Source organism: Pipra filicauda, unplaced genomic scaffold (assembly GCF_003945595.2).
Source record: "Pipra filicauda isolate LSUMZ 115617 unplaced genomic scaffold, ASM394559v2 scaffold395_size657635_pilon, whole genome shotgun sequence".
Taxonomy (NCBI): Eukaryota; Metazoa; Chordata; class Aves; order Passeriformes; family Pipridae; genus Pipra; species Pipra filicauda.
This window is the reverse complement of record NW_024104526.1, coordinates 444,388-453,176: the sequence shown is the minus strand read 5'-3', so window position 1 is coordinate 453,176 and position 8,789 is coordinate 444,388. Positions and strand designations below refer to the sequence as shown.

General features: G+C 44.2%; 1 long non-coding RNA gene across 2 annotated transcripts; it reads left to right on the top strand.

Annotated features, from left to right (window-relative positions):
* Positions 1 to 449: 449 nt before the first annotated feature.
* Positions 450 to 5,442, top strand: LOC113990748. Of its 2 annotated transcripts, XR_005564949.1 has the most exons (4): positions 450 to 796; positions 894 to 1,051; positions 3,811 to 3,880; positions 5,161 to 5,442. It is a non-coding gene; the product is annotated as an uncharacterized LOC113990748 (long non-coding RNA). The 2 variants fall into 2 exon arrangements; XR_003541720.2 differs by lacking the exon at positions 894 to 1,051.
* The last annotated feature ends 3,347 nt before the right edge of the window (positions 5,443 to 8,789 follow it).

Genomic DNA, 8,789 nt, shown 5'->3' with positions numbered 1-8,789 from the left:
CAAGTGGTGGGAGGTCTGTAGAAGGACCATCCCCCGTGTGAGGGAGGCCTGGTGGACGTGGCTGTCTCCAAACACTCCGAACACACACCAAGTGAACAGCAAATGACCTGGACCTGTCAACAAGGTCTTCTACCGAGAGAATTAGTCCTGTGGGCCTACTGCTGCCAGGATTCAAGTCAGGAACTTGGCATCTCATGTATCTCAGCATGGAATTACACTTGGTGGAGGAAGGGAACTGAGGTGGCTCCAGTCTTGGATCCCCAAACCCAAAGGACAAGTGTTTTCTAAGCTGGGGTAGGGAAGTTGCTGAGTGTAGAGATGTACATGCAATATCTAAGCCCAAGGCTGATGCCTGGTGTCACAATGGTCCAGAGAACCAACCACATGTGTCGGGGTAAAGGTGCTGAGGCCTGTCCTGCTGTGAGGACACAACAGCTATCTGCCCTCCAACAGCAGTGTGCTTTGTGTGTCAACTAAACACGCAAATCCAGCACACATAAAAGGATTATGATGCTCAGAATCCCAAGAAATGGATTCCTCCCCCAAAATGCATTAGTGAAGTAATTCAGAAATAAAAGGGTGACTCTGTGCACTGGCCAGAAACAGTCAAGTGTTGCTGAGCCCTGGTGAGCACTGATAATAACTCGCCAGAAAACATCGACTGCGCTGTGAAAAGAGACATCAGAAACACACAACATATCCAAGAGACCTTGGAGCAAAGGAAGCATCTGTCTTTTTAAAACCTCATTACTGTGGAGTACAAGGGCTCCAGCTCACAAACCACAAATTACATCAGGTGAGTAAGTTACCATACATCAGCTGGGCTGTGTGCACAGCAAACACACCATCAGCCCAGTTAACTTCACCCTCCCTGATTTTACACTCACCTACAGCAACATGCTGCCTTCTAAAGGACAGAGATCCAAACAGCCTACATACACAGGTACCCCAGGCTTGGAGATGTGCAGGAATGTTCCAGGGAAAAGTCACTTTGCTGTTATTCTGAGCCATCCTCAGGCTGGGGAGTACACACTGCAGCTACTTTATCAAGGTACCTTGGTTAAGGAGCCTGTATGTCCAACAGGTTCTCTCTGTCTTTGGTGGAGAAAGATTTCCCAATTGAGGCAACTCTAGGAGAAATATTAAGAGTATTCCACTGTGTTATAAAAAACAAGGCAATTAGTCTCTTCTCCTAATTTAGAGGGAACATGAAAAGCTACATTTTTCAAGCAATGTGATTTTTAAACATCTATGGTTTTAAAAGAGTAAGTGAGTTTTCAACTTAAAAAGCAAAACTGCAGTGTACCTAGGAAAGCCTTTAGCATCTTTGCTTGATATATAAAGCATCTACCACAAGAAAATGATCAGGCTGCAACAACAGCTATAAAGTCAACGTGAAATGGCTGCATTGGCAGTGACTGTATTTACCTGGCATTTTTTAACACAGATTTTTTTACACATGGCCCTTTGGGTGTCTGATGGGTTTTGCTTCATGACTTGTAGCTCCTCTGTTTTCTCTGTGAGAGTTCTTACCACGGCTGTTAATATCCTGTAGCAGTTCCTAGGATCATAGAATCATAGGATGGTTTGGGTTGGAAGGGACCTTAAAGATCATTTAGATACAACTCCCTGCCATGGGCAGGGACACCTTCCACTATCCCAAGTTGTTCCAAGCCCCATCCAACCTGGCCTTGGACACTTCAAGGGATGGGGCAGCCACAGCTTCTCTGGGCAACCTGTGCCAGGGCCTCACCACCCTCATATGGAAAAATTCTTTCCTTTATCACAGAATAATAACCTATTCCCTATTATCATAGAATAATTATCCATTCCCCCTGGTGCTGTCACTACATGCTCTTGTAAATAGTCACTCTGCAGTTCTCTTGCAAATAGTCTCTCTCCAAATAGTTTTCCAAGAGTTAGATCAAAAGGTAATGGAAGGTTCTGGGAGCCTTCTCACATGCTTTAGTGTCTATAAGTACCCATGGCAGCAAACTTGAAATTCATTCTTTTCCTTCTCTTGTCTGGAAGAAAATCTAGCTTACCATACATACCATCCCCACTGTACATTCAATACATTTTAATACACCTTCTTAGCCTCAGTGAATTCATATTTTCTTTAAAAAAAAAATTCCTAAGAGAATGCCACCACGTCTGGCACAGTGGAAAGGGACTCCAAACTGCATTTGCATTAAATGTGGAAAATATATAACCTCTATCCTTCATCTTGACCAAAACATTTAGTTAATCTGAGCTATTTGTTTCTGTTTGTTGTCATTTTGACAAAAATCTAATATTAAATTATTTGATAATTACTTAAACTAATATAGTGTTTCCTGTACCTTGGTCACCAACCCAGAAAAATCCAATATTCGAAGGCTCTGTTCCCCGTTTGTTTTCCATGTTGCCATCCTACATCAGTCATTCTTTCCACATCAACATACAATACCTCTCAATTCTCAAATCTTCTCCTATTGCCTCTACCTCACACCTTCTTGCTGCAACATTTCCCTTAAAGCAACTCCTTAACTTGGTGTGAGTGATGCAGGGATGCTGCAGTGCCACGTTCATTTGCATTGTGCTTTATGAAAAGTGGTTACTGTGAAAATTAGCATCTCAGAAACGGGAAGAGCTCAAGGTGAACAATACACAGCAGAAGTGGATGTGTTCTTGAAGCCTCTCTCTTTGTTGCTGTTGAAAGGTCACACACAAAAGCATGGCATGTGTGGAACAGAAAGGTGAAGTGCACTGCATCTTAAAGTGACCCTAAACAACAAGAAGATAATGCTATTTGTATAACAAAACAATCATAATATCTTAAAGTCCTCCAGAGACAGGGGTTAGCTATTTTCCGTTATCTGACAGTTGCACACAAAACAAAAGCAATAACAAAGATTCATGATAGAACATACTGACAACCTGTTGTGAAGTGTATTGAGAGATAACCACGAGTGGGACTGAGCACAGGCATCTGAGGCAAAGAAACAAATCACAATAAATTAGTAGAAGGAGAGAGAGTCTTAACAGGGGAATAGGCTGATAAACCATTGGTCTCCTTGGACATGTGAGCCCAGAACTTGCTGGCTCCACGAGTGAGGTCTGAGCCCTGCTCCCTCTGACACTCCATGGGTACTCTAAGGAACTTCAGTCCCTTCCTTCATCTTTCTTTAGTTCATTGGCAAACCTGCACCAGGCCTTGATCTTCTAATCCACTCCAGGATGTGTGAGAAGTTTAAATGATTCCTATTTTTAAAACTCTCTGTTTCTCCAAAGAAAGATAGATTCTCCAGAAGTGGATGAATTGATGCAAAGTCAACCAAAGGAGCATAGCATTAATTCAGTCATGTAGTGACTGCATTATAGGACATGTGTGTGAAACCCCTCTCACCAACAGTTCAGGTGAGCTTGGGATTGAGGAGGGAAGCCAGACTGCCTGTCTGCCAGGACAACTGACTCCAAAATACTGTCTTGGGAAGAGTTAGGGCCCAAAGGCTTCATTAATATCTGCATCTTAAGTGGGTAGGCAGACCATTCCCTGCCTTAGAGACACAGATACCACTCTGATATCACAGACAGGGCATTTGATTTTTTTTTGTCTTTTGCCACAAGTTTGGCCCAAAGTTGCTCGAAGTCCTCTCGGTGACCCAAGAGGGATGTACATCCCTCATGCTCTGTACACACAGTGCTGTTCTGGGACAGGGTGGACCTCTCCCCCCACACCACTGCTGAAGGAACAGCAGCCTGTGTGGTGTTCCTAAGCAAAGCCCAGAAGGCTTGATGTAATTACAACCAAGATTTACCTATTTTCAGCTGAAATGAGGCCAACTGCAGTTCAGCAGCAGCAGAGTGAGATGCAGAGGATCCATCCCTGCCTCCAGTGGTAAGAGAGATTGAACAGACCACTCAGGAATAGAAATGTTTGCTTAGACATTGAATTGGTAACACTTCACCACTGAACTTGTGTGGGTTTTTTTAAGAAGCAGAAGTTTCCTTGATACCAGAACCTACTCCCTGTAGGGAAGAATCAGAGCTCCAGAGAAACCTGTGGTTAAGTCCTTTATAAGCAACAGTCTGTTCTGGAGGACGTCTTTCACTGGTGCTAAAGCTGAGCAGGATTTAATTCCACAGGAAGATCAGGTTGAAAGTGAATTTGTGTCAGCCACCCCAAGGAAGCTATTAGGACCTGTGACCTTGAGCTCAGTCTAGAGGGCTCTTTGTGGGACCGCTTTGCCTGCGGGCAGTACGATAAAAGTGTTCAGCCAGCTTGTCTACAGAGGGAATGTGACAGAGCAATCAGTGCTGGAGAGATTGATTTCAAGTGAAATAGCAATGAAGGACACTTGTGTTAATAAAGCAAGGCTGGAAGGGTGGGGGACATCATGTGCAGCACTGGATGGGCCGTTTCCCTCTGCAGCTTCTAGGCGGTTTCTCATCTGTGTCTGACACATGGAATTGGGCATAGCTGTGGATAGAACTATATAAGAACCCAACTTCATGGCTAAGAACAAGGGAGGGAATTCCGTGGAGGGGATGCTGCTTGGAATATCGGGGAGGAGCACTCTGCTGTGAGCGGGTTGTTATGAGCAGGTAATGTGACAATATCCCATGAGCCAATACAGAGTTGGGAAGTTCTCTCAGTGCCAGTAATTCCACTGTGGCACAGCTGAGGGAAAAGGGGTAGAGCACTGAGAAGAGGAGAGTGAGGGGGGAGACTTCATTTCAGTCTGCAACTTCCTCACAAGGGGAAGGGGAGGGGCTGCACCGATCTCTGCTCTCTGGTGACCAGTGACAGGACCCAAGAGAATGGCATGAAGTTGTGTCAGGGGAGGTTCAGGTTGGATCTCAGGAAAAGGTTGTTCCCCCAGAGGATGGTTGGGTACTGAACAGGCTCCCCAGGGCAGTGGGCACAGCACCAAGGCTGACAGAGCTCAAGGAGCGTTTGGACAGGGTGGGATTGTTGGTGTGTCTGTGCAGGGCCAGGAGTTGGACTGGATGATCCTTGTGGGTCCCTTCCAATTCAGGATGTTCTGTGATTCCGTGGCTGACTGCATCCACCTGCATCCCAGGGGGCTACAGCAGAATGACTGCTCCATGGATGAGCTGCCTCTGACATTGGCTGTGGCACCTCCAATACCTCCACCCCTCTTTTCCCTGTGACAGAAGAGGTTTCACTCCAGAGGAAGCTCTGCTGCTGCTGAGCCCCAGCCTGCCCAGCCCTGGCCTTCCCAGCACACACATTCCATCTGCAGCAGGAGTGGGCACACGGTCCTATTTCTGCAGAAGGAGCCAAAGCAGAGGAGATGAAGTTCATGCTGGTTTCATGCCAACTTTCTTGCAGCAGTGGGAGTACAGACAACACCTGACTCAGCAGAAAGCCCTACGCTATAATCTATCAAAAAATTTTCAAATAAATCTGAATTACAAGAGTGGGTTTGTATTGAATCAGCACTTTGCATTGCTTGCCTGTGGCATTTTGGATCCAATAACAAGAATCTTAGTGCCAGATTTACAGTATTGATGAGCCACAACCTCAGCTTCTGTCCAACAGGGCAAAAGCAAGAGGGAAAGGCTTTATTTCAAGCATCTGTGGAACATTTAGAGACAAGAAAGAACATTTGGATGGGAGAGAAGAACAAAAAGAAAGAAGCAAGCTGACGGCATCTTCTAAAGCATTCCAGTGTTACCAAGGATGTGATTCCTGAATAATTTAGTGCTGTAGTGACCAGCAGCAGTGCTACAGCTCTGAAGGCAAAACAAGATTTCATTACACCCTAATAACATGTAGTCTTTAGGCTGCAATATTCATCAGATCAATACTTGTATTTCTATCAGGACGTTGTACATTTGTTTTGTTACCCCTCTAGTATCTCCAGAGAGTCTGTTGTTTTACACAAATAGAGTCAGCCCGGTGACTCTGTTATTATAATGAATTTTTCTGAAAGAGACATACAGCACTCGGAAAACTGCAAACTCTACTTTTAGCCAGCATGGTTTCTAGCACTTTTAATAAATGTTTTGAAAAAACAAACCACCCTGATGGCAAACAATTGTGTTTATCCCCTGCCTGCAAGGATCTGCCTGCTCTTCAGATAACCAATTTCTTCGAATTACTAATAGCAGTTTTAAAAGCAAGCAAAGCTCCCAGTACCTGCAATTCAACAGTTGGAAATCAGCTATAATTTGCATTAAAAATAAAGCCAGTGGTGCGCTATAGCTTGGACATTGCAAGCTGCAAAATAAGATACACTGACTACCCAAGCTCATGGCACAGTACTCCTGTGGCATTGAGCACTTCAATTAAAAGTGAGTCAGCACTTCTTGTTATTAAACTCTGTTTCTGAGGGTTTTCTGCTTAACTTCATGTAGCATAAATGCTCACAGTCCGGGAGCAAAGATATTATGTGCAAATTGCCCCTGCTGCGTACGAAATAAGCCTGGAGAACCAAAAACTGCAAAGTGCAGTCAAATGTGCAATACCTGCGTTAGTTATATACCTCTGGTCTCATCTATACATCCCACAGCTAGTTTTCCATGATAAGGAGCTTGTGGGGGCCTCAGACACTAATGTGGATCCCATGCAAAAGCTAAATGTGGGCTGAGCTGATGCTGGTTCATAGAATCCCAAAATCCAAGAAGGTTTGGTTTGGAAATGGACCTTAAAGACCATCTATTTCCAAGCCTCTGCCATGGGTTGTGCCAAGCCCCGTCCAACCTGGCTTTGTACAATTCCAGGGATGGGGAATAAATGATGTAGCACAAATGTTTCTGCACCCTTCAGCAAGGGGACAGCATTAGCAGCTGGGATTCCCAAACCCTCAAAGAGACCTTAGAGGGGGCTGAGATTCCTGCTTGTTGTCTCCCTGCAGTACCACAGAGAGGAAAACCCTATGTAAGGAGCCAGGTAAACTCTTCAGACCAAGATATAGCTCCTATAGATTTTGGGTTGCGGTACATCAGCCCATTTAGGAGGCAGATAAAGAACAGTTTTGTCTTTGTGCTGTTCCATCTAATCAGAAAAAATTGACCCTAAATAAAAAAATCAGTAAAAATAGTTTGCAACACTTCAAAATAAAAAAAAGTAATTAAACTTTAAACTGAAACAGAACAAAACAAATAATTTAGGTCCAAAATGCAACCTACTGTGTAAGTCTTCATATTTCATGTGATGATCAGGGCTCTCATTATTCAAATAGATTTCCTTTTTCATTTTCCTATTCTCTTTGTGCCTGATGAATTTTACCAAAACCAAAACATTGCCTACTGGTTCAAAAAGAAACTATGATTTAAACGTTTTTTCTTTGCTCTGTCACAGCAGTGACTCAACCCACAAAGCACTCGTGGGATCACATATGGTGCAGATGCTCTGCGAAGTTAAAACACTGTCAAGAACATTAATCTGAGCAGCTCCAGTAATCTGAGTTACGTTTCATTTGGTAATCAACAGCAAGATGTGAAAACTGTTCTCCCTCTCGTGCCACGTGCTGTGAGTTCGCCAAGCTGAGCCAAAGCCAAAGCACATCCCTGTGTGCCAGCTGAACACAGGCAAGAGGGATGTGGGATATGCACCCAGGTGAGCATGTGGACAGCAGGATCCCTGAAGGTGGAAGATATTTCTTACCAGCAGCAGGTGAGAATCCACATTTAAACTGTCTTTTTCCACTCAGGGCAAACTATAAGTTACTGGTGAATGTGTGGCAGTCGCACTGAGTCCCCTCACTGCCTAAATCTCTTCTCCTAAAGTAGCTTCAGATGTGTTGAGGAATAACACTGTAATCCTTTCCTACAAAATCATTATTCACACTATGAATAATAACTGCAGTCTGTGGCCATTCCTCAGAATCCTGGAAGTATCAAATTATTCATAAAGACAGGTTTAAAATGGTTCTCACTGCACTGTGGCAGACAAGCTCAGGGGAGAAAGAACTTGCTGCTCTTTGCATGAGTGTGACCCATCTGATGCCCTTTACAGTCTTACTGTTTTAACCTGTCATGTCTAACTGCTGCCATGGCTAATTCTCCCCCAAATGTACCAAATTTTACTAAAATGAGAGTCAACACGAGCTCCTGGCTCAGGACTGGGAATAGAAACACCCAGTTTCTAGGGCTGTATCTGTCACTGCCCTGTGGGTTTCTGGGAGGGTCCCTTCCTTCCACCTGCAGCAACTGGAAGATTTGGGAGGAGAGAGTCCTCCTGCAAAGGCCCCGGGAAGATGAACACGCAGGCTGTTTCATTAATGTTATTCTGCCAGTCAACTGCAATTAGGAGTGATTAGTTCTGCCGAGTGCAAATGACTCTGGAATGGGAGAGCACTGATGTACATCAAGCACCCCAACTCAGCGCCTTTATCATCAACAAGAATCTTGTCACAGACAGCAGAGGACTCGGGACATGCCCAGTCACATTCAGACGCCTCATCTTTGTGCAGATGTACATATTTTATTGCTTAAAACTAGGAACAGTTAAATGTTTATTTAAGGCACAAAAGAGATCTCATTATCACTCTGTTTTATAACACAGTATCTATAATGCTCCTCTTTATGTCTCATTCCCTGGAATGAACTGGTTTGCAAATGAGAAACAGCCAGGGTTTGGGGGCACAAATGACAATTCTGACTCATTGATTCTCAGCTGAGCTCAAGCCTTTTCTGGGGGTTTTGTAGAGCTGCAGAATGGGATTAAAACCTTTTTACCAGAAAAAGTGCAGCTGACAGTCACTGTGACTTCAGCTGTCAGAGGGTCACTGTAGCATTTGGGTATTTAAGAGTCTTCCCAGTCCCAATAGGTATAA